The sequence below is a fragment of the Ictidomys tridecemlineatus genome, chromosome 4 (genome assembly GCF_052094955.1).
Source record: "Ictidomys tridecemlineatus isolate mIctTri1 chromosome 4, mIctTri1.hap1, whole genome shotgun sequence".
NCBI classification, from domain to species: domain Eukaryota; kingdom Metazoa; phylum Chordata; class Mammalia; order Rodentia; family Sciuridae; genus Ictidomys; species Ictidomys tridecemlineatus.
Window position 1 is genome coordinate 69,211,089 of NC_135480.1, and position 22,219 is coordinate 69,233,307.

General features: G+C 32.7%; 1 protein-coding gene across 12 annotated transcripts in view; it reads right to left on the reverse strand.

Moving 5' to 3' along the window:
- Tenm4 (teneurin transmembrane protein 4) overlaps positions 1–5,118 on the reverse strand; it is a 2,824,428-nt gene extending 2,819,310 nt beyond the window's left edge. For 11 of the 12 annotated variants that reach the window (XM_078046757.1, XM_078046770.1, XM_078046771.1 and 8 more), the window contains exon 1: positions 4,891–5,118. The gene's annotated coding sequence lies outside the window, so the exon portion shown is untranslated. The remainder of the gene's footprint in view (positions 1–4,890) is intronic. The other variant, XM_078046769.1, reaches the window with a different exon arrangement.
- Positions 5,119–22,219: the final 17,101 nt, after the last annotated feature.

The window sequence follows — 22,219 nt, forward strand, 5'->3', positions numbered from 1 at the left end:
AGTAATTTTTGAAATGTTCAAATATTCAAAACTTTTACTATTTTAATCTTTTCTTTTTATTTCCTCCCAATTATATGGGAGCTGTTACATGATGAGTAGAAATGTTTTAGTGTATCTGATTCTATTCTAAGAACATCAAATGGAACACGACAATTGAGTTTCTCTGAACCATTTAGGTCTCCAAATGAAACATTACCTGATAGCTTCCAGAGATTAAATCAGGAATTGCTAATTTCTATTTGTATTTATACTTCAAACTATAGAAGACCTATTTGAAAAGTTATATCCAATGACATCCTTTAATTAAATACATGTGCAAAGTGAATTATTAGTTTGCACAAGCAGATTACCCAAATAAATGACTACAGTTGAAGAACAGTATAGATGAGATGGAGCCACCCAAAGAGAGAACTAATTCCACATCTAAAGAGCAAATCACCTCACAGGGTCCCAGCCAATATGTTCCCTAATAGTACCGTTATCAAATAGTGAATTAAGGAATTAACCAAATTACCTACTATTTGACTTCACAACTTTGTTTTCCTTTTGATTCAAGTAAAATGGAAACCAAACAAACAACAATCCTCCTTCAATGTTATCTTCCTCTCATGTGCACCTACTTATTCTAAATGAGCAATAACCACCCGAAATAACTGCGTCCTTTATTTGATTAGTATCTCATACTTGCCACATGCATTTAAAGACTTCTGCTTCCCAAGGGCATGACCTCCACATCTTTATGTCCAAGGAGTAAATTTACATCAAGAGATATGCCTCTAATACTATTGCTAGTGCTGGTCCACATAATAAAAATACAGGTCACTTGAAAAAAATAAGTAAACTAAAACAAATGCTATTGCAACACTTTTATTATATTAGCTAGATTATAATATTAAAAACAATAGGAAAGAATACCTAATATCTCTATTTTCATTTAGAATAAAAGCATAATATGTGTGTGCATGTGTAGGTGTGTAGATTTATTTTGTTTCACTTCCTTCATATGTTTATATACACATATGTGTTTATATATATTTTTATATTCATAGACAAATGTTTCTGAAGGTACGAGCAAGCAGATATATTAAATTGTGTGTATGAATACAAGCTATCCAAAATACACTATACATACTGTGGGGAAACATGAATTATTTTATAGTGGTATGTTGATATTTAATGTTCATAAGTGTATATAATGTATGTATCATGGACAACAACACAAAAAGTTTTAAAACATGCATACAAGGAACAGGTGAGAGGTGAAAAAGTCCATAGCAAGTTAGAAAATGAAGCATAAAGTGAAGAAATTTGTATGTTAGCTCAAAAATCGATTTTAAAATCAGAAAAAAATTGCTACATGCTACTTCCATAAAAATCAAATACCTCTTTAAAACATAACAGAAAATTAACAATTTCCTTCTCACTCATCAACTTGGAAGGTGAACTAACAGTATCCAAATTAGTGTTCTTTACCACTAGGTGGCTCACTTTCTATACCTAAGCCTGTGCAAGGTGCCTCTATGGCCCCAGAATTTAGAGGCAGTAATATTTCTACTAGAGAGCATAGAAAAGAGAAAAATGATGCTTTCAGAGAAAACCTGAAGTCTGAATAATGCAACATCTGAGCTAGAGCTAAGACTCTCCCTGTTCTTATCAGAAATGTCCTTACAGAATCAGAATAATTAGAAAAGTTGGCTTTAGACTAGAGACATTTCAAAAACCAGATGGAAACCTGTCTAATAACTATTCTGTGTCCAAATCAAAACAGTTGCACATTTTTTTCCCAAATGCATTCACAACATATGACAGATACCCAAGGGGAAAAAAAACAGAATCAGAGACACAATAAAAGCTATAATCTAAAATTAAGACAATAATAAGTCATATTATGTATTTCAACTGAATTTGGAATTTAAAGACCAGGGAAATACGCAAGCAAAGATGGAAACTTTAACATGAGGTGGAAGTTCACATTCCTGGGTTGGCAAGATGGTTCTTAGCAATCAGTCCCTTCACCAAACTGGATTTTAGTAGAGATAATAGGGCGGTAGCCATAGAAGCTTACAACACTACCCAATGTATTGCTATAAAAAAACCTTACCATCTGGAATTCTGACTCTCTTCAATATTGAAACTGTAGAGTATTTTCTTCTCTTCATTTTAATTTACAGCTATCATTCAGTGCATCCAGTGAAAGGTGCATACAATCTGCCATTGTTAGAATTAGAGTATAATCCAAGGCAATTTGAGGAAAATCAGCTTGTGAGCATAACTACATGGTTTACTTGGTGTTCAGCACCCGTTTAAATTTTATGAAAGTTTATAGATTATTTTATTTTTTTCCTTCCTTTTGGTTGTTCATCATAGTTCTATAAAGTCATCATGCATATGTAGAAATGTCTGTGGTTTGCACCATTGGCTCTAACCCACTCACTGGTGAGAATTGAAATGTATGCAACCTAACAACACTGAATATTGCTAATAACCCAACTCTATACTTAATCCATAGTATTCATTTCTTTTCTTTATTAAAAAAATAATGAATCCCAAAACACCAATTCACCAAACTAACCAGGAAAGGCTATCAGTTGTAGGAGGAAAAATGTGTTTAAAAACTAAGAAGGCTGGTGACCAGGATCCATTACAGTGACAGAGGAGTCATCACCTCTGGCTCCAAACAAAATGAAATTGATTCCCTCTCAGCAAAGACAGCTCAGAATGGTGATCCATAATGTGCAAGCAACTGGCTAACTCTTTAACCTGCCTCACAAATCTACATTAGAGAGAAGGGTGAGTGACTGAGACCTTGTAAGAAATTGCAAGAGCCTACCTGTAAATGGATTGTGAGATAGCTGGCACAAAAGCTAACTCAACAACTGAAGTAAATTACATTTCATCTCCACAGAGGGCCTGGTTAAAAAATCACATCTTTGGATCTCTTAGGTTGCTGACTGAGTTGGCTATATTTGGCCAAAAGAAAACCAAAAAGAAGGTATCTTCTCTCTTTCCAAGTTTCCATTTCAAATTTAGCCCATCCAACAACAACAACAACAACAACAACAAAAAACTTATGTGTGCCATATCTCCCTTGCCACTTCTGATCTCCTGATTTTTCTAGGAGCAGCGTCAATACCATACCATCAGTTACCATGGGAAAGCTATGTGAGCAGGTCTATTTAAGGTTCCGTGTGAATCAAAACGTGAAGTAAGAAAACATAAAGCTGTGCTCCCTTAGTGTATTTGTTATTATGTAGAGGACTATAGGAACTATTGAGTCAAATTACCTTATGAATATCCAGTGTAGAAACTGCAGATATTTTGGGAGCCAATGGCAGTACCTCCATTTACCATTTAACAAATCTTAAACTCTAGTTATAGATTGAGGGTCTCCATTGAGTGATGCTGAAGGATCTGCTGCATTGAACATAACTGGAAACCCTTCCCTCCTCCACACCACACTGAAGGGCAGGTTCACAAAACCCTTTGGGCTCCAAGGGTGGGTTCCTAGAGTTAGCAGAGGAGGTACTTGACCTCAAGTGGTGCCACAAATTTCAGGCATAAAGTTAGATCTACTGAAGTTGTGTGCTGGGATCCCACATGAGAACGCAGGCATCCTCATAGAGAGAATTCTTATCATGGTTTGGAGGCATTTCCCACAAGAGTAATGAAAAGACACAGTAACATCATAACGTATAAAGTGATGCTTATAAAATGAGTCACAAAAATACAAACTTTGTCTCTGATTAATTGTCTGTTTACCACAAACTCCATTTACATCCTCTCTCCTGGGCTCAGTGATAACTTGGAGTTGCCACAATCCGGACTTGCATACAGGACTGATGTCTTGAAAACATTTTCTTTATGATCACTTCGATTTGATTAGTTAAATCATGGTAATTAGTGTCTCACAATTTTTTTTTTGTGAGATGATATACATGAAATAATTAAAATAATATTAAGGAGGAGGAATGTTAAAAGTTCTAATTTTCTCTATCAATTTTTCTTAGAAGTTTTTCTTAGAAAACATGTACAGTCAAGGAATGTTAGGGGCAATAACACTAATAAGATTAATATCAGTAAGGCAAAGAAACTCAGACCAACAAACTACAGTTTTGTTTGGAGAAAGAAACTAAAAGATCTCGAAATAGGACCTTAGCTCTAGTTCATTTGGGCAGAAAAAATATCCTCCATTTAAGTCTTTATCATGTCAAATAATCAGTTTTCCCACCTTACCAAAACAGACTACTTATATCAACCCCAAACTTCCCTTCTTCAAATCCACATCATTGAGATCTATATAACTGCTCAAATAGATGAAAATATATTTGATTCCAGGCTTTCTGACAAATACAGTAATTTGCATGAATATTAAACTTCTGTGATTCAGCAACTTTCACTCCTGCCTATACCACTGAATGTTAAATGCTGAAGAGTTTGAATCCATAGCTCCCACCAGTTGGCTTTTATTTTAGAAGACTGATGTATGTTTTTCCCAGCAGAAGGAGAGAATATTTAAAGGTCTTTAAATTACACATGCAGAGTTGCATAACAATTGTCATCTAACTCAAAGGTTAGAATCACACACTTATGCTAAATATGAAGTTGCCAATGAATCACAAAATGAGGCTGAGGCTCATATTTGCAGAATATTTGTAAGGGTGGGGAGAGAGAAGTGGAGTCACCGGCTGCACAAAAACTTTAATCAGAAAAAAATCACTGCTGAACTATCAAGCACTTAACTATTCTGTCTGCTTTGGTAAAATGACTTTCTCAGTCAAAGTAAATGCTGTGATTACAGTATACTGATAAGAAATTTCAAGAGCCTACCTGAAAGTGGATGGCGAGGTAGCTGGCACGTAAAGAAAGAAAGGAAGTATAAAGCAGTCTTACCTTGAGCACGGAATAACCTCCTCCCTGGCAGACTGGCTTTTGGAAGAGGGTGCCCTCTTGCCAGGGCTGGGGAAGCAGCTGGAAAGAAGTGGCTGTCTGCCACTAGCTGTGACAGCTGCGTCTTACCCGGTGTCTCTGAAACTGGACTCCCGCGCTCCACCAACAAATCAGGATGTGGCTGCTGGTACCTCAGCCTAAGAGGCTGGGACTGCAGTTGCTAAGCCTCACTTGAAGGGAAAGCGCCTGTGTGTGTGTGTGTGTGTGTGTGTGTGTGTGTGTGTGTGGTGCGCGCACTAACTGCCGGCTTCAGGCTGAGCTGATGTGTTCTGCATACTCAAAATGCTCATGCAGGGAGGAGGCTCCTCCACAAAGACCCCAGCCTTAGGGCTCAGGAATCACAATCCACTGACCTTGCTGCTGGGATTCTGGCGGAACAGCTCACTCATCAATAGATTCAACAATCAATCAAATAAAGGAGACGGGATCAGCTTTAGATAGAGACAAGTGATTATTTCCCCATAAGCAACAAAATTTAAAAAAAAAATCTCTATTCAACTCCTTATATCTAGAATTGATTTTTTTTTTCTTTTAATCTCCTATGTCTTCAGCATGAAGTCTAATTGATGAGCCTCCAAGTTAAAACTTTTCAGAGTGTTTGTGCATGATAGGGTCTTACCTAGAAGCCAGTATAAAACATGTATTCCACAGGGATCTGTAGATACTGATTTAAATTTTAGCAATCAGACTATAATGGTTAAAAGTAATAAACTATTTTTTAAACTAGTTACTGAACATTACAGTGAAAATGCTTGGGTCTAGAGGCAGCATCTGGGTTCAAATTCAACCTCAGTTTTCTTAGAGCATTTATTGAATGAAAATTAAGGGGAGAGCCCTGTGCTAAGCAATGTGTTAATAATAAGAATTTCTTCTAAGAAGAACCACTATAATTTAGCAACATGATATTGAGCAAGTCAAGCAAACCTGTTGAACTTCATGTATTTCATCAGTAAAATGAAGGTGATTTATATGATAAACTAGGCATTTAAAATGTTCATGCACACATTTATAAACTACAAATAGTTAACAATAACTGTGACAATTTGAGATTAAATCGCCACAAGACATGCACACTATGCTATGAAACTCAAGCCTTTTCAAATTCCCTAAGTGATGTTAGAAAGTTTCACTACTGAACACTCTGACAATCCTTTCGATGTCAGAGTCTAGAACTGACCTATCTGAAAAACAAGGGAGAACTTGACATTCAGTATATACCTAGTTAACATTTTCTATCACTGCAAAGGATTGGAAAACTAAGGCTAAATATTTTCCCCTAGAATTACGGTCTGACAGTCACAATATAGACCAACCTCAAAAGAAGAGATTCAATGCAGATGAAAAAAAAAAAAAAACAAATGTGGAAATCAAGGTAGCTGATGTTTGGTGTGAACTCTATCATGGAGTCCCTTTGACACCTGAGCTTGGTAACAGTAATAATAATAGGAATTTCCACCACCACAGCAACACACACAAGAAAGCAGCATTCACTGAGTGTTCCCTACTCTCTGGGCACTGTTACAGGAATCCTGAAAATGTTGATATTTTTGATCCTTCAACATCCTGAGATACATAATGTTATTATCCTGTTTTGAAAGTCATCAGCAGTCCTTCAAGAGCTCACTTTTATTAGCTCAGGGAACTTGATAACTAGATAATCTTTAAAACTTCATATTTGGGAATAACTTCAAAAATACAAAAAAGATTGAAGGAAGAATGCAAAAACAATTGTATAGACTTTACTCAGATTTGTTAATTATTAATGTTTACTTCATCTGCTTTATCATGCGCTCTCTCTCTCTCTCTCTCTCTCTCTCTTCTTGGAATTACCCTGACATAAAATCAGCAAAGGCAATACAAAATAAAGCAAGCTGCATATTAATATTCCTCATAAATATAGATGTAAATCTTTAACAAAATATTAGTAAGCAAAATGAGAGAGGGGAGGAAGAGATAGCTGAGCCATTTGAGTTAATGTAAATATATCATGACTCTTTATTAATTATTTCAGTGTATATTTCATATAGAGTGGAGTTAGTCTACCCTTGTCTCGAACCAACTTCAATAACTGTAGCATTCATCTAAGTTTAAACTAAAATTTTCAATTTGTCACTTCAGTAATGTCCTTTGCAGCATTCTTTCTCTGGGAGAGTGCCCAGCCTAGGATCAGGTATAGCATTTAGTTGTCGTGTCTTCTAGATCTGTGTTAAGTTTAGCCTAAACTGCCTTCATATATATTATAGATATAAATTAAAAGTTTCTGTATACACAGTAGCTATAACCTTACATGATGTACAAACGACTGTAGCATACTCTTGTAACAAGTAGCTGAGATTCTGACAATTATAAGCAGCCAGCCAACTGTTCAAACCATGTTTAAGTAAGACAGATATAAATTGTAGTCAATCACACTTTCTTACCTCACTTCTGTTTTCTGCACATCACTTCCTTTTTTTTCCTTTTATTTTCTGATCCTAAACACAACTTGTCTATGGGGTGGGGGTGGAGCTTTTTCAACCATTTTTAGTCTGGACTGCCATCCTTTCTAGAATCATAATTAAAGGCAATTAAGATATGTGATAACTAGTTGTGTTGCAATTTTCTCTTTAAAAACCCTTAATCTGGAAATTCTACAACTCTTCTTTCACTTTTAAAATATATTTGAAGAATAAATTTCCCTCTTTCTTAATAGAATATTTCCAATTTTGTATTTATAACATGTTTCTTATCAATTACATTCGGGCTATAATCTTGGATGGAATGTTGAAAAATAGGTATAGTATTCTTTTAAGTATATTGTTTTTGAAGCTACAAAAGATCCACCTACCCTTTGTTGGTTGTGTAAATTTTGATAGCCCAATCATGATTTTTTTCCTATTTTTATACTCTGTAGTGTTTTCTTTCCTTTCAACTACTAATTGATGGGAAAAACACTTAAATAAATATCTTGTACCGCATTACAGTTTTTCCTTATATTGAACATCCATCAACAACATCATGCTTGCAAAATAATAATTTTCCAATTTCAATATTTTCCATATTCATAGCACATTAGACACTCTAAGACTTGGAAGAACCTTCCCTTAAATCTCACTATTTTCCCCATCCCTCCCTCTCTTTCATCTCTGTTTTTTTCTGCTTTATAAGAAAACATTTATAGATTCCAAATGTTAAAGTAAGAATTAGCACCAATTCTATACAATCACTTCCTGAAATAGAAAGGATGGAACATTTCCCAATGCAGTGAGATTAGAATTACCCTGACATAAAATCAGCCAAGGCAATACAAAATAAAGCAAGCTGCATATTGATATTCCTCATAAATATAGATATAAATCTTTAACAAAATATTAGCAAGCAAAATTCAACAATATATAAATTATGCACTATTGATAGCATAATTATACACCATTACCAAGTAGAATTAATTCCAGGAATGCAAGATTGCTTCAATAATCCAGCCCACCCTATTATGTAAAGAAGAAATCACATGATCATAGAAGTGAATATGAAATTTATTTGAAAAAATAGTACTCTTGATAAAAAAGTTTGAGAAAAAATAGGAATAGAAGGGACTTTCTTAAAATTATAAAGCAGACTTACACAAAATCTATAACCAACATTGTATTTAAAGTGATGAAATGAAATTATTTCCACCAAAAATCAGTAAACAAGGACGTCATCAGTCAAACTCAATATATGTCTGAAAGTTATAGTCCATGCAATAAAGGAAGGATAAGAAATAAAAAAACATATAGAATGGGAAGAAAAAAATCAATTTAACCCTATTTTAAAACTAAATAATGGTTTAAATTGAAAACCCCAAGGGGTTTATAAAAGAAAAAAATTAAAAATTTATAGCTAATATATGATTTATCAAGTCTTCAACATATATTTTCATGCATAAAAGGAAAATCTATCTCTATATACAAGAATGAATATATGGGCACTAAAAATTGAGTGTAATTCATTTACTACAAAATGAAAAATATTACATTTACACATATATATTTTTACATATATATGTGAAAAGTATTCTCAGGGCTTGTAAGCTAAAATCAGAAATATAAATATGTAGAAATATAGCACAGCATTAGATTGGAAGTCTCAATATAGTAAAAATGATAATTCTTCCCAAACTGATTAATGTTTAATAAACACCATTACTAACACTGATGATTTTTGTAAATATATAAAAGATTTCTTGAAATATATGCATATACATAAATATATTATTAAATATATACATAGAACTATAATAGCTGAAATAATTTAAGAAAAACTGACATGAGAGAACTCAATCTGCTTGATTTCAAGACTTATAGCTATAGTAATCATTGCTGTAAGGTACAGGGCAGGGGAAGTGTATCAATCAATGAAATAGAGAATCAAGAGATAGACCCATGCTAATGTGCCCAAAAGATTATATTTTAGAAAGATATGAACTTCATTAATTTTCAAATTGTAAAGTCCAAAACAATATCCAGGTAAGTTATTCAAGTTAAAATTAAACTAAATTTCTGAATTCCAAATACATATTAATATATCAACTGAATTCTTTATACAAAAACAAAGATTAATAATAAAACTAATAATATCATATAAAGTACCAGATAATAATGAAAATTAAGTGATAATGAAAATTAAGAGTTAAATGTATGTGTTGCAATTTTCTCTTTTAAAACCCTTAATCTGGAAATTCTACAACTCTTCTTTCACTTTTAAAATATATTTGAAGAATGAATTTCTAGACTTCTATGACTTAATAATCCCCATGGAGAGACTTTTTAAAGAAACACATTAGTGAACAAATCATTAATATGATTTGAGAAAGTTCAGTATTGTAAAGTTGTTAATTTTTCTCAAATATATACAATCCAATCCTGATAAATACAATGCAAATTTTAGAATATTTTTTGGAAAGTCAAATGCTAATTTTAAATTGTTAAAAAAGATAAATGCCCAATAAAATTTACAGAGACTCTTGTTAAATTACAAGATACAAAGATATGCCTTAGCAAACATCTAGGCTATGTTAGTTGCATAATAACTAAATTAACATGTTTATGGCTAAAGGTACACATAAAAACCACCACAGAAAATAGAGCCCAGAAATACAAAATTTGTTAACTCATGCTTGATATGTGATAGAGAAGGTACTAGGAAGCAATGGACAAAGGACCATTTTTTGCGGGGGAAGGTACTAGGAAGCAGTGGACAAAGGATAGTTTTTTGCAGGGGTGGGGGGTACCAGAGATTGAACCCAGGGGCACTCCGCCACTGAGCCACATCCCCAAACTTATTTTTTTTGTCTTTAATTAAGAGACAGGGTCTCACTGAATTGCTTAGCTCCTCACTTTTGCTGAGGCTGGTTTTGAAATCGAGATCCGACTACCTCAGCCTCCTGAGATGCTTGATTACTGTCCTCACCAAGGCACCAGTAAGAAAGGACAATTTCAATTGACAGAGGACAATTAAAAATTTACAAGGAAAAAGTAAAATTGAACGTCTAACTCATACCATAAGTTATTACCATGTGAATTCATCAAATACCTACATGTGAAAAGTAAAATTAAAACTTTTATAAGGTAGGATGTAATATTATTAAAGTCTTGGAATTTTTAAAAATTTATTAACATGATAACCAAAACACAACCACTAGACGGTGAAAGATAAAAGAATAGAAAAAAATTTTTTTAAAAATCATTGCATAAACCTTGCTTCTAGCAATCATGCCAATCTGCAACATTATTCCTCAGTAGAAAACATGTAGGAAATTTTTTAAAATTTTGATTTTATGAATATTGAGTGCAATTTTTAAAATTGTGCTCATAATTAAAATATCTTTGATATATAGATATATATGCGTTTTCATACAGTATATCTCCTACTTGACTATTTTCCCATGGAATATAGAGAGAAGTAATAAAACGAAAAACATTTAAATTTCTCCACTTCATCTCCTCATCCTGGATGGCTCTGTAGGACATTGCAAGCACAGACTACTCTAAAAATTCAGTAACATCCTGGACCTGAACTCCTTCTGTCTCCTCTTTGTATCCAGACTTTGTGGGAGAGAACAAGAGTCTACTCAAAGAAGTCTTAGTGTGAGAGAAAACCAGTGAAGTCTGAGAATAAGAGAGGTTCTGGATAGGAGTTTGAGTCCTAACATCAAACTGGATTCCCAAGCCTTTCAAAGGGATCTCCTGGGCATTCCTGAGACTGGTGAGTGTGGCTTCTACTGCAGGGAAGTTTGCCAAGGAGTAGAGAAAAGAAGACACTCCAAAAACTTGCCTCCCTCAAAACCCAACCAGAGAGGCAGCGTCTCCAGGGCATGGGTTAGTAACTCCTCCAGATTCCAGGTTGCTGCTCCAGCAGTTGCTGGGATTCTTGCTGCATATAATAATTTCTGCATATAATAATTGACCTGGAAATTCTGGGACTACACCTACACTTGGTGTTCCTTGGGGTTGATCCTTTAGGCCAAGCATCCTGATCTTTGAAGGAGGGGTACTTGCTCTTCTGAAAGTCTTCTCTATCAAGCTTCTGCTACTGTTTCTTGTGGTACACCTTGAGCTCCTTTCTCTCTCCACATGGGGGCAGAGAGGGTAAAGGAGGATTGTGAAATCACCCATGATATACTTACTTTCTTGTGTCCTCTATGCTTTTCTGAGATCTACAAATTCTCAAATGATTTTTAATAAAAGTGCAAGAGAATTTTAGTAGAGAAAAGTGGCTTTTCAAAAACTGGTGCTGAAATAACTGGACATGGAAAAAAAATGAACATTGACCCACATCTCAAAATTTATATAAAAATTAGCTCAAAGTAAGTGCAGACCTAAACTTGAAATGTAAAAGTAAAAAGTAAAAAAAAAAAAAAATTACAGGGAACATTGATAAATACAGTCTCATCAATTTTAATTAAAACCTTTGTTTTTGGAAAGAACCTGATAAGCACATAAAATATCAAGCTACATAATTCACAATTGTAGAATATTGTAAACCACTTAACTTACAAAGGATGACGATCTAGAATATATAAAGAAATCTCAGAATTTAGAAGTAAAACCAACAGTATAAATAAACAATTAGAAAATGACAAAGTACATGAGCAGACACTCAGAGGTAATACACAGATGGTGAGGAGTCATCTGAAATGATTCAACTTCATTAGCCATTTGAAAAGCAAATTAAAACCACAATGAATCAATACCATACTATCTCCTGTCAAGTTTCAGAAACTGAGTACACATTTTTTTAAGTAACAATAAATACTGGTTAGGATTCAGAGAAAATGGGTCACTCATTACCAGTAGAATAAAATAATGTGACAATCACTTTGGAAAGCAATGTGTCATTTTCTTCAAAAAATAAAACATGAAGGGCTGGAGTTTTAGCTCAATAGTAGAGTGCTTGCCTAACACATGTGAGGCACTGGGTTAGATTCTCAGCATTGCATATAAATAACATGCAGTGACAACAAAAAACATTTTTTTAAAAAAGCGAAAAACACCATGCAGACGTAATATGATACAGCAACTGAGCTCCTGGACATTTATCACAGAGAAATGAGAAGCTATGTCTACAGGAAAACTTGTATATGCAAATTCAGCAAATTTTATTTCTAATAGTCAAAAATTGGAAACAACCCAGACATGTTTCAGTGGAGGAGTTAAAACTCAAACAAAATAGTGGCACATCAAAACCATGATATATTACACAGCAATAAAAATGAATGAACAGGGTACATGCAGCAACTTAGTCAGCTGACTCCAATGCAGGGCATGAAGAATGGGTCTAATTGGATGCATTCCTAAAAAAGCCTCCAGTTATCCTAACAACAATTTTTAAAAATATAATCTTTGCACAGTAATTTGAAATATTTGATTTATCATATATTTCTAAGTGTGGATAGATCTATTTCTGAACATTCTATTTTATTCCATCAGTCTCTCTACAGACTACTCAAGCATTAGCAGTGTGCTGTTTTCATCACGAATGCATTGCAAGGGGACTTATTTATTTTTTCGGTGCTGAGGATTGAACATAGGGCCTTGTATGTACAAGGCTAGCTCTCTACCAACAAAGCTATTATACCCAGCCCACAATGGGTTTTCACATCTAAAAAAATTAACAAGTCCTTATAGTGCTTCCTTTTCAATAACTTATAGCAACTTTGAATGCTTATTTTTATATGAACTTTAAGATGACTAGCTGCACATAAAATCTCTCTGAAACTTTTTGTTAAATCATGACCCATTTATGAATAAAATAGGGAGACTGATTTTTGACAATGTAAAATCATTTTAAATAAGAGAGGATATTTCCTTCCATTTCTTCAACTCTCCCTAGTGACTTTCAGGAGTGTTAATAGTCTTTCACTATTTTAGGATATTTCTTATGAAGCTTATTTATAACTATTTTATGTTTTTTTTATTATAAAATTTGCTTTTAAAAATTTGTTTTTATATTTATTTTGACTTATATTGTACTTTCACCTACTTTATTTTTTATTAATAATTGTATTAGTCTAAAATGCAATATATTTATTTTTATTGTTTTAACTTTATGGGTATTTTAAACTATTTAAACTATTTCTCTAAATACTATTTAATACTATTTCATTATTATTTAAAATAATTCTTCGTTTCTGATTTGATTTTAATTTTAACCTATTGATTATTTAGTAGAATGCTTTTAAATTCCAAGTTGTTTCATTTTTTTAATAATTTGCTCATAATGAATGTGACATATAAAACTTGAAGAACGTTAACCTCACAAGTAGAAATTACCATCACCACAATCAAGAAATTAAGTACGCAACTCACATTCCTGAAAAGTTTCTTGTGCATGTTTGCAATCCCTGCATCCTGCTCCTCCCATCCATGATTCCTTCCGACATCAGGCAGATATCAAACTGTTTTCTGCCCCATAAATTAGTTTGCATTTTCCAGAATTTTATATAAACAAACTCATACAGTATGTACTTAATTTTCTTCTACCTTCTTCAACTCAACAAAAGGAATTTGCAAATTAAGAACATTACTGCATGTGCAACAGTTCTTTTATCTTATTGTAGACCCGTAATTCATGGGTAGAATTATACTGAATGAATATACATAAATTCTCTTTACCTGTTGATACAGATTTTGGTTATTTTGTTCTTTCTCATATGTTTTATCTAACATTGCACTGGAGGTTAAAGAAAATAGAAAAGTAAATAAAAAATATAAAGATGAGAAAGGATATGTAAAATAGTTGCTACTTGCAGACATGATTGTATAGAAATCTTAAGGACTAAATAAATTCATAAATTAGCAAATTAGTAAAGTTTCAAAATTAAAAAAAAACATTCATAAAAGACAAATAAATTTCCATATGACAGAAAATAAGACTTGGAAAGAATGTTTATATTTAAAATTATATTTAAGATCATTTCAAAATGTACAAAGTACAGTGAAATAAACAAAGAATGGTCAAAACCACTACACTGAAAATGCAAAATATTACTTACCTAAATTAGACCTAAGTAAAAGAAAAACATAAGATTTCCATAAACAGGATATATAAATATTGTCAATATGAAAATTCTCTCCTAGTTATCCTATAGATCTAATATAATCTCAATAATCATCAATGATGAATTTTTAATAGGTAATGATAAGTTAAACCAATGGGGAAATATAAATGACTTAGAACAGACAAAACACTTCTGAAAAAGAATGATTAAGTTGGAGCATGCACACTATTTGATTTCAACTGCATACAGCTCCAGTACATCAGATTTCAAAAAGCTATAGCAATCATAAAGTTACAATGTAATCCTGTGAAGCTATAGTAATCAAGATAATTTTACATTTCCATACTAATTGGAAAACAGATAAAAATGGAACCAAATACAGAATCTAAAAATAGGCTCACATTAATAAATTTCAGTCTCAAAATTGAAATCATTTTCAATATTTGACACTAAAACAATAGATTACTGGTAGGTAAAGGAAAAGAAATCCATACTTTTCTAATGTGCACCTAAAATCATTTAAAGACAGAGCACATTACTAAATGAAATATGTAGAATTATGAAGTTTTAGTAGGAAGCTTTTTAGAATATTTTTATGGACCAGAGATAGTCAAAGATGCCCTGGGCAGAATGGAGCACATTGATAAATAGAAAGCCATAATTTTTGGTTGGTCTAAGCACAGAGACATTTTTTAAATTTTTAAATGCTTTTAGTGGTGAATTTTTAAAATTTTACATTCTTTTAGTATTACATAGGATAATAGATAACATTGGGGTACATTCTGACACAATGATACACACATGGAATATAATTTGCTTAATTTCAGTCCACACTACTTCATTTTGCCCTCCCCACCTCTGTCACCATCCTCCTGTTTCTCTACTATACAATTGTCTGCTTTCTTTATTGTTTTTTAAGTTTGTGCATTTTACATAAAGAGAATTCACTGTGGCATATTCATACATATAGGTCACATAAGCAGGTCATTTTCATATCAACAGTTCTTTGTTTTTCTATTCCTCCTCCCTCCTCCTTCCCCTTTTTTCCTCCCTTCTCTTTTCCATGGGTCTCTACTTCAGTTTCATGGATCACCCCCCACTTTATTATTTTGCACTAAATTCTCCCTATAAGAGAAAACATTTGACCCATGACTTTCTAGTCTTGTTTATTTCCTTTAGCATGATATTCTCCACTTCTCTCCATTTATCATCATATGTCAAATTTTATTCTCTTATGGTGAGTAATATTCCATTAAACACACACACACACACACACATACACACACACACACATACCACATTTTCTTTATGCATTCATCTTCTGACAGGCACATTGTTTGGTTCTATAATGTGACTACTGTGAATTTTACTGCAATAATAATTTGTATGCATATATCACATAGTATGCTGACTTTAATTCTTTTGTATGAACACCAAGGAGTGGGACAACTAGGTCATATGGTATTTCATTCTGAGTTACTTGAGGAATATCTGTACTGCTTTCTGAATTGGTTGTACTAATTTTTAGTCCCCAAAATTACATAGCAGTGTACCTTTTCCCCCCACATTCTCACCAAAATATACTATTATTTTTAGTTTTGATTATTGTCTTTCTAAATAGAGAACAATGAAATTGCGATGTAGTTTTGATTTGCAGATCCCTGATTGCTAGAAATATGGAAATATAGAACATTTTCTATATCTATTTGTTGGCTATTTATATTTATTCTTTTCAGAAATGCCTCTTTAGTTTTTTTTTCCCTTTTAATGATTGGGTAATTTGGTTCTTGCTGATACACATTCACACATATACATATATATATATATATATATATAAATTTATGTATATTTTATTCTTATTATCATTAATTTTGTTCTGATCTGAAGTGCTTCATCTCTTCAGTACCGTGTGTGTGCGGGGAGGGGTTTCTGGGTATTAATCCCACGCCAGAGGACTAGATTCTAAAAATTATCTTCCATACTTTAGGCTCTTTGTTCATACTCTTAGTTGTTTCCTTTGCTATGTGAAAGCTTTTTAATTTTATGCAATCCCACTTGTTGATTCTTGGTTTTATTTCTTGAGTTTAGGAATCTTATTAAAGAAATTAGTGCCTGTGCCAATATATTCAAAAGTTAATCTTATATTTTCTTCTAGAATTTGAAGTTTCTGATCTAATTCTGAGGTCTTTGATGTACTTTGAGTTGACTTTATTCAAGGTGAGAGATATAGATTTAATTTTGTGCTTCTATATATGATATTCAGTTTTCCTAGGACAATTTGTTAAAAAGCCTATTTTTTCTCCAACATAGGTTTTTGGCATATTTGTCAAACAACAGATGACTTAATTGTGAGTTTCATCTCTGTGTCCCCTCTCTGTGACTGTTTGCTTTATAGGTATTTTGATGCCAATAACATACCATTCTGTTACTGTAGCTCTGCAGTATAATTTGGGATCAGGTATTTTATGCCTCCAGCATTGCTCTTCTTGCTCAGTATTGCTTTAGCTATTCTGAGTTTTTAATTATTACAGATAAATTTTAAAACTGATTTGTGTCTAGTTCTATGAGGAACATCATTTGTATTTTGAAGTGAATTGCATTGTAAATGTATAATACTTCTTCTTGTAATATGGCGATTTTGACAATATCATTTCTGCCTATTTAAGAACATGGGAGGTCTTTTTAATTTTCTTTCTCCGGTGTTCCATAGTTTTCATTGTAGAGGTCTTTCACCTCCTTGGTTACATTAATTCCTCCGTTTTTTAAGTTTTGCAGTTATTGTAAAAAGAAAATTTTTCCTGATTTCTTTCTCAAAAGATTCATTATTAAAGTATAGGAAAGTAGTTCTTTTTTAAAAAAATGATCCATTATCCTGCTAATTGGCTCAATTTATTTGTCAGCTCTAGAAGTCCTAGTAGATTTTTTGGGAGACTTCTGGATATAGTTTCATGTCATCAGCAGATAATTTAACCTTTTAATTTCCTATTTGTATTTCTTTAGATTGCTTCTATTGTGTGATTTCTCTGGGTACAGAGCTTTGCTGTTCCAGACTTGATTAAATGTTTTTCAGTTTTTCTTCATTCAGTATGATGTTGATTATGAATTTGTACATATATCCTTTACAACATTGAGGTAAATTCCTTCAATCCCTAGTTTCTCCAGCATTTTTAATATGAATGAATGAGGGATTTTGTCAAATTTCTTTTCTGCATCTATTGATATAGTCAGATGAATTTTGTCTTTAATTTTATTTATGCCTCCAGTTACATTTATCAACTTGCATATATTGAATCAATCTCGCATCATTGGAATGAAACCCACTTGATCATACTGTAGTATCTTCTCCATGCATTTTTGCATACAGTTTGCCAATATTAGAGTAAGGATTTTTGTATCTATTTTCATAAGGAATATTGATCTGTGATTTTTTCTTTCCTTGGTGTGTATTTGTCTTGTTTTGATATTAGGGTAATTATGGTTTAATTAAATTAATTTGAGAGTTTTCCTTCCCTTTCTATTTTGTGGAAAACTTTGAAAAAAAAAACTATTGACACTAGTTTTTCTTAACCGTGATGGAGTTTGTGAATTTACCTGGTCCTAGGCTTTTTTTGTTGGAAAGTGTTTGAATACTACTTCAATCTCATTACTTGATCTTAGTCTGTTTATGTTTTTTATATCCTCCTGGTTCAATTTGGTAGGTCATATGTGTCTAGAAATTTTTCAATACCTTCTACACTTTCCAGTTTATTAGAGTATAAGATTTTAAAATAGTTTCTAATGATCCTCTGGATTTCCAAGTTATGTTTTGATATTTCCTTTGTAATCTCTAATTTTGTTGAATTGGGTCTTTAGTCTATCTTTTTGTTAGTTTGGTTAAAGGTTTATGTATCTTGCTTATATTTTCATGAATTAAACTCTTCCATTGATTCTGTTTATTCTTTTTTTTTTTTAAGAGAGAGTGAGAGGGGAGAGAGAGAGAGAATTTTTAATATTTATTTTTTAGTTTTCAGTGGACACAACATCTTTGTTGGTATGTGGTGCTGAGGATCGAACCCAGGCCGCACGCATGCCAGACGAGCACGCTACTGCTTGAGCCACATCCCCAGCCCTATTCTTAATATCATCAATTTTGTTCTGTGTTTCCTCTCTTCAGCTGATTTTGAAATTAGTTCTTATTCTTTTTGTACAGCCTTGAGGTTAAACATTACATATTTTATTTGATATCTTTCTGTTTTTTATGTAGGTGCCCAATTCTATAAACTTTCTTTTTAGAATGACCTCATCATGTCCCCCAAATTTTGCTGTTTGTTTTCTTTTTTCATTTATTTCTAAGAATTTTTAAAAATTTTTCCCTCATTTCTTCTATGATCACTTCCTAATATAAAAGAATATTGTTTAATCTCTGTGTCTTTATGTGGTTTCTATATTTTTTCTTTTTAATTCCATTCCTTTATGATCTGATGAAGCACACATGATTGTATCATATTTTTTTAATTTGCTAAGACTTACATTGTGAATTAGAATATGATTTGTTTTGAAAAACATTGTATAAGCTGCTGAGAAGAAAGTGAATTCAGATGTTTTGGAGTGAAATATTTTGTACATGTCTACTAGGTCCATTTTATTTAAGTTCATAAGTATCTTTATTGATTTTATATCTAAATTATCTCTGTGTTAGTGAGAGGGTTGTGTTGAATTATCTAGTATTATTGTACTGAGGCCAATCTGTGATTTTCTGTCAAAAAGTATTCATTTTATGTAATTAGGCACACAGAGATTTGGGGCATATTGAATATCGTTATATTTTTTGTTGGTTTGTTTCCTTTTTCATTATGTAGCAACTATATTTGTCTCTTTTGATTAATTTTTGCTTGAGATCTGTTTTGTTAGATATGAGACTATCTACTCGAGAGTAGATACTATAAGAGAGTATTCTATACAAGAGTAGCTACTCCCTCTTGTTTTTAACTACATTTCCATGGAATATTATTCACCATCCTTTTACTTTCAGCCTGTGGATGTCTTTGCTTATGAGGTGAGACTCTTGAAGATAGCATATAGATGGATCATGCTTTTTAATTCATTCTGCCAATTGCTGTCTTTTAATTTGAGAGTTGAAGCCATTTACTCACTGTGTTGTTATGAATATGTGTTTGTTATTTCCTGCCATTTTGGATTGCTTTATATACTTAATTTGGTCTTAACTTTTATTTACCTAATTGCTCTTCTAGAGGGCTCCATTTATTTGGAAGTTCTGAAGTTTGTTTAGGGGTTATTCTGTATGTAGTAAAGCCTTAAGTTTTATAGTACTGGCTTAACGATCCTGCGTTCTTTTAGTTTATTCTCATCATGGAAAGTTTTGATTTTCTCATCAATTCTGAGAGATAATTTTTCTGGATATAGCAGTCTGTCTAGGAATAATTTTCTTTCAAAGCTTGGAATATCTCATTTAAGGCCTCCTTAATTAAGGTTTTAAGTTAAGAAATTAAAAGTAAATCTTATTGGTTTACCTCTAAATATGACCTAATGTTTTTCTCTCCTTGCTTTCAATATTCTTTACTTATTTTACTTGCTTGGCATTTTGATTATGATGTATTGTGGAGAGGCTTTTTTAAATCTTGTCTATTTGTGATTTAGATGCTTCCTCTATATGATGTTTATCTCATTTCTATGGTTCAAAAAATTTCTGCTATTATTTCACTGAAGAGATTCTTAATGTCTTTAACTTGTATCTCCATGTTTTCTTCTGTTCAATGACTCTCAAATTTAATGTCTTAATGTTGTCCTAGAGTTTTTGTATATTTTGATCATGGTCTCTGTCTTTCGCTCTTTGTTTTTCTTTACTGTATACTGAATGTTCAAGTTCATATAAACTGTCTTCAAGGCTTAAAGTTTTATTTTCTAAGTAATCTACAATCTAGTTTGATTTACTTTTAAGTGAAATTCTTATTGGATTCATTTTGTCTTTTAAATATCTCTATTTTTAATTGAAATGTCTCTTATTTCTTATAGTTGATTCCTCAATTCATTTCCTATGTTTTCTTTTAGCTCACTGAACATTTTAAGAATGATCGTGTAGTCTTTTTATGGAATTTCACCAACTTTCACATCTATGGGTTGCTTTGTTAGGGAGTATGAGTTTTGGAGGAAGATTTATTTGACTATTTTCTCATATTTTTAGAGTTCTGTTGAAATGGATTCCTCTTCCTCTTTCATGTGTGGCTGTTTTTTTTTTGTTGTTGTTGTTGTGTTGTTTGTATCTTTTAGCTTTAATACCTAGGTTCAGCATAATTCAAGTGCTAATTCCAACCTCCAGTTCTGCTCAGTTTGTTCCTGATTTAACTGACTCTTGGTGAACTCATGCAATGCTATGTTTTCCTCTGAGCTATCATCTTGGAACTTCTATTTCTGTTGTATGAGTACATAACTAGGGTGCAACCTGAGGTCTCCTTCCAGCTGTTCCTACTTGGGGCCTGCATAAGGCCCCTATAGTTTTCTCTCCTTTATTCTACTTTTAAAAGTATTGTTGGATTTGTGTGGGGCTACTTCAAACATGGAGTGAGGTTCCCTGACACTTAACTAAGTTGTGAATGTATCTCAGCAGGAGGATCTCTATGTTTTGAACTTATAGTGTCCCAATTACTTTCCAGTATCTCTTATGAAAAGGGGGAGCAAACAATAGCAATAATAGCTTTGCCTGATATACAACCTTAAAATAAATGTCAGGTGGCTACTATGACTCTACAGTACTAAACATGACACAAAGATGAATGCAGAGTATCAATATTTAACATGAGCAATAGCAATAAACTGTCACAAACTAGATTTAGCCCTAAATAGAAGATGTCAGCTATACTGTCTACCATATTAATAACCATAACAACATGATGGTGTGGGGCAGGAATTATAGAAACTAAATATCTTCAACAGATAGTAGGATTACAGCTACTTTAATATAGAGAAAATGAGCTAGTAATACAAGAGAAAGTTTGAAAAAGAAAGTGAACAAGGTAGAATCAGGAGGTAGCAAGTGATGATAATAAAGGAAAAACAAGTAAAAAGTAATGAAAAGTAGTCAGTAGAGGGGAATAGAGAACAAGAGAATTTGACTCTTAGAGGGAGGAGAAGGCAAGAAAGAGAATAAAACTAAAAACAAAGTTAAAAATAAACAAATCAATCAATCAAAACAAATCTATGAAACTTTAACCCCCCCCACATCAAAACAAGCTCAAATAACAATTGAATACACACACACACACACACACACACACACACACACACACACCAATCTGCATAGTGTGCACAAACATATATAGAATGAAAAAAAAACATTTAACAAGGACAAAAATATCTGGGAAAATATTATTTTATACTATTATAATACTTTATAGTATATTATTATGATTTAATATTAGGGAAATATTTTTAATGGAAAATGAATGTCTTATCTCCACTGAAGTGGTCAAAACTTCTTGAGAAGGATGGATGTTTACTGCCTATGCTGTTGCACCCTTCTTTAAATTTCTCTTTGTACCTATTAGATCAAGGGCAATCTAAATTTAACATATTCGTGCTTATCATCACAATGCTAGCTGGTGTGGTCTGGAAATGAAGCTGGTTGTAGTGATTCTCAGCTTCCCTTCTCATAGTACAAGGTAGGATAAACTGTGGAAATTCCAGTGGCTGGGGTTTAGTTCTTACTGGCCTTAGGAACTTTATCAGGAGATACTTATTCTAGAGAGTTTAGAACCA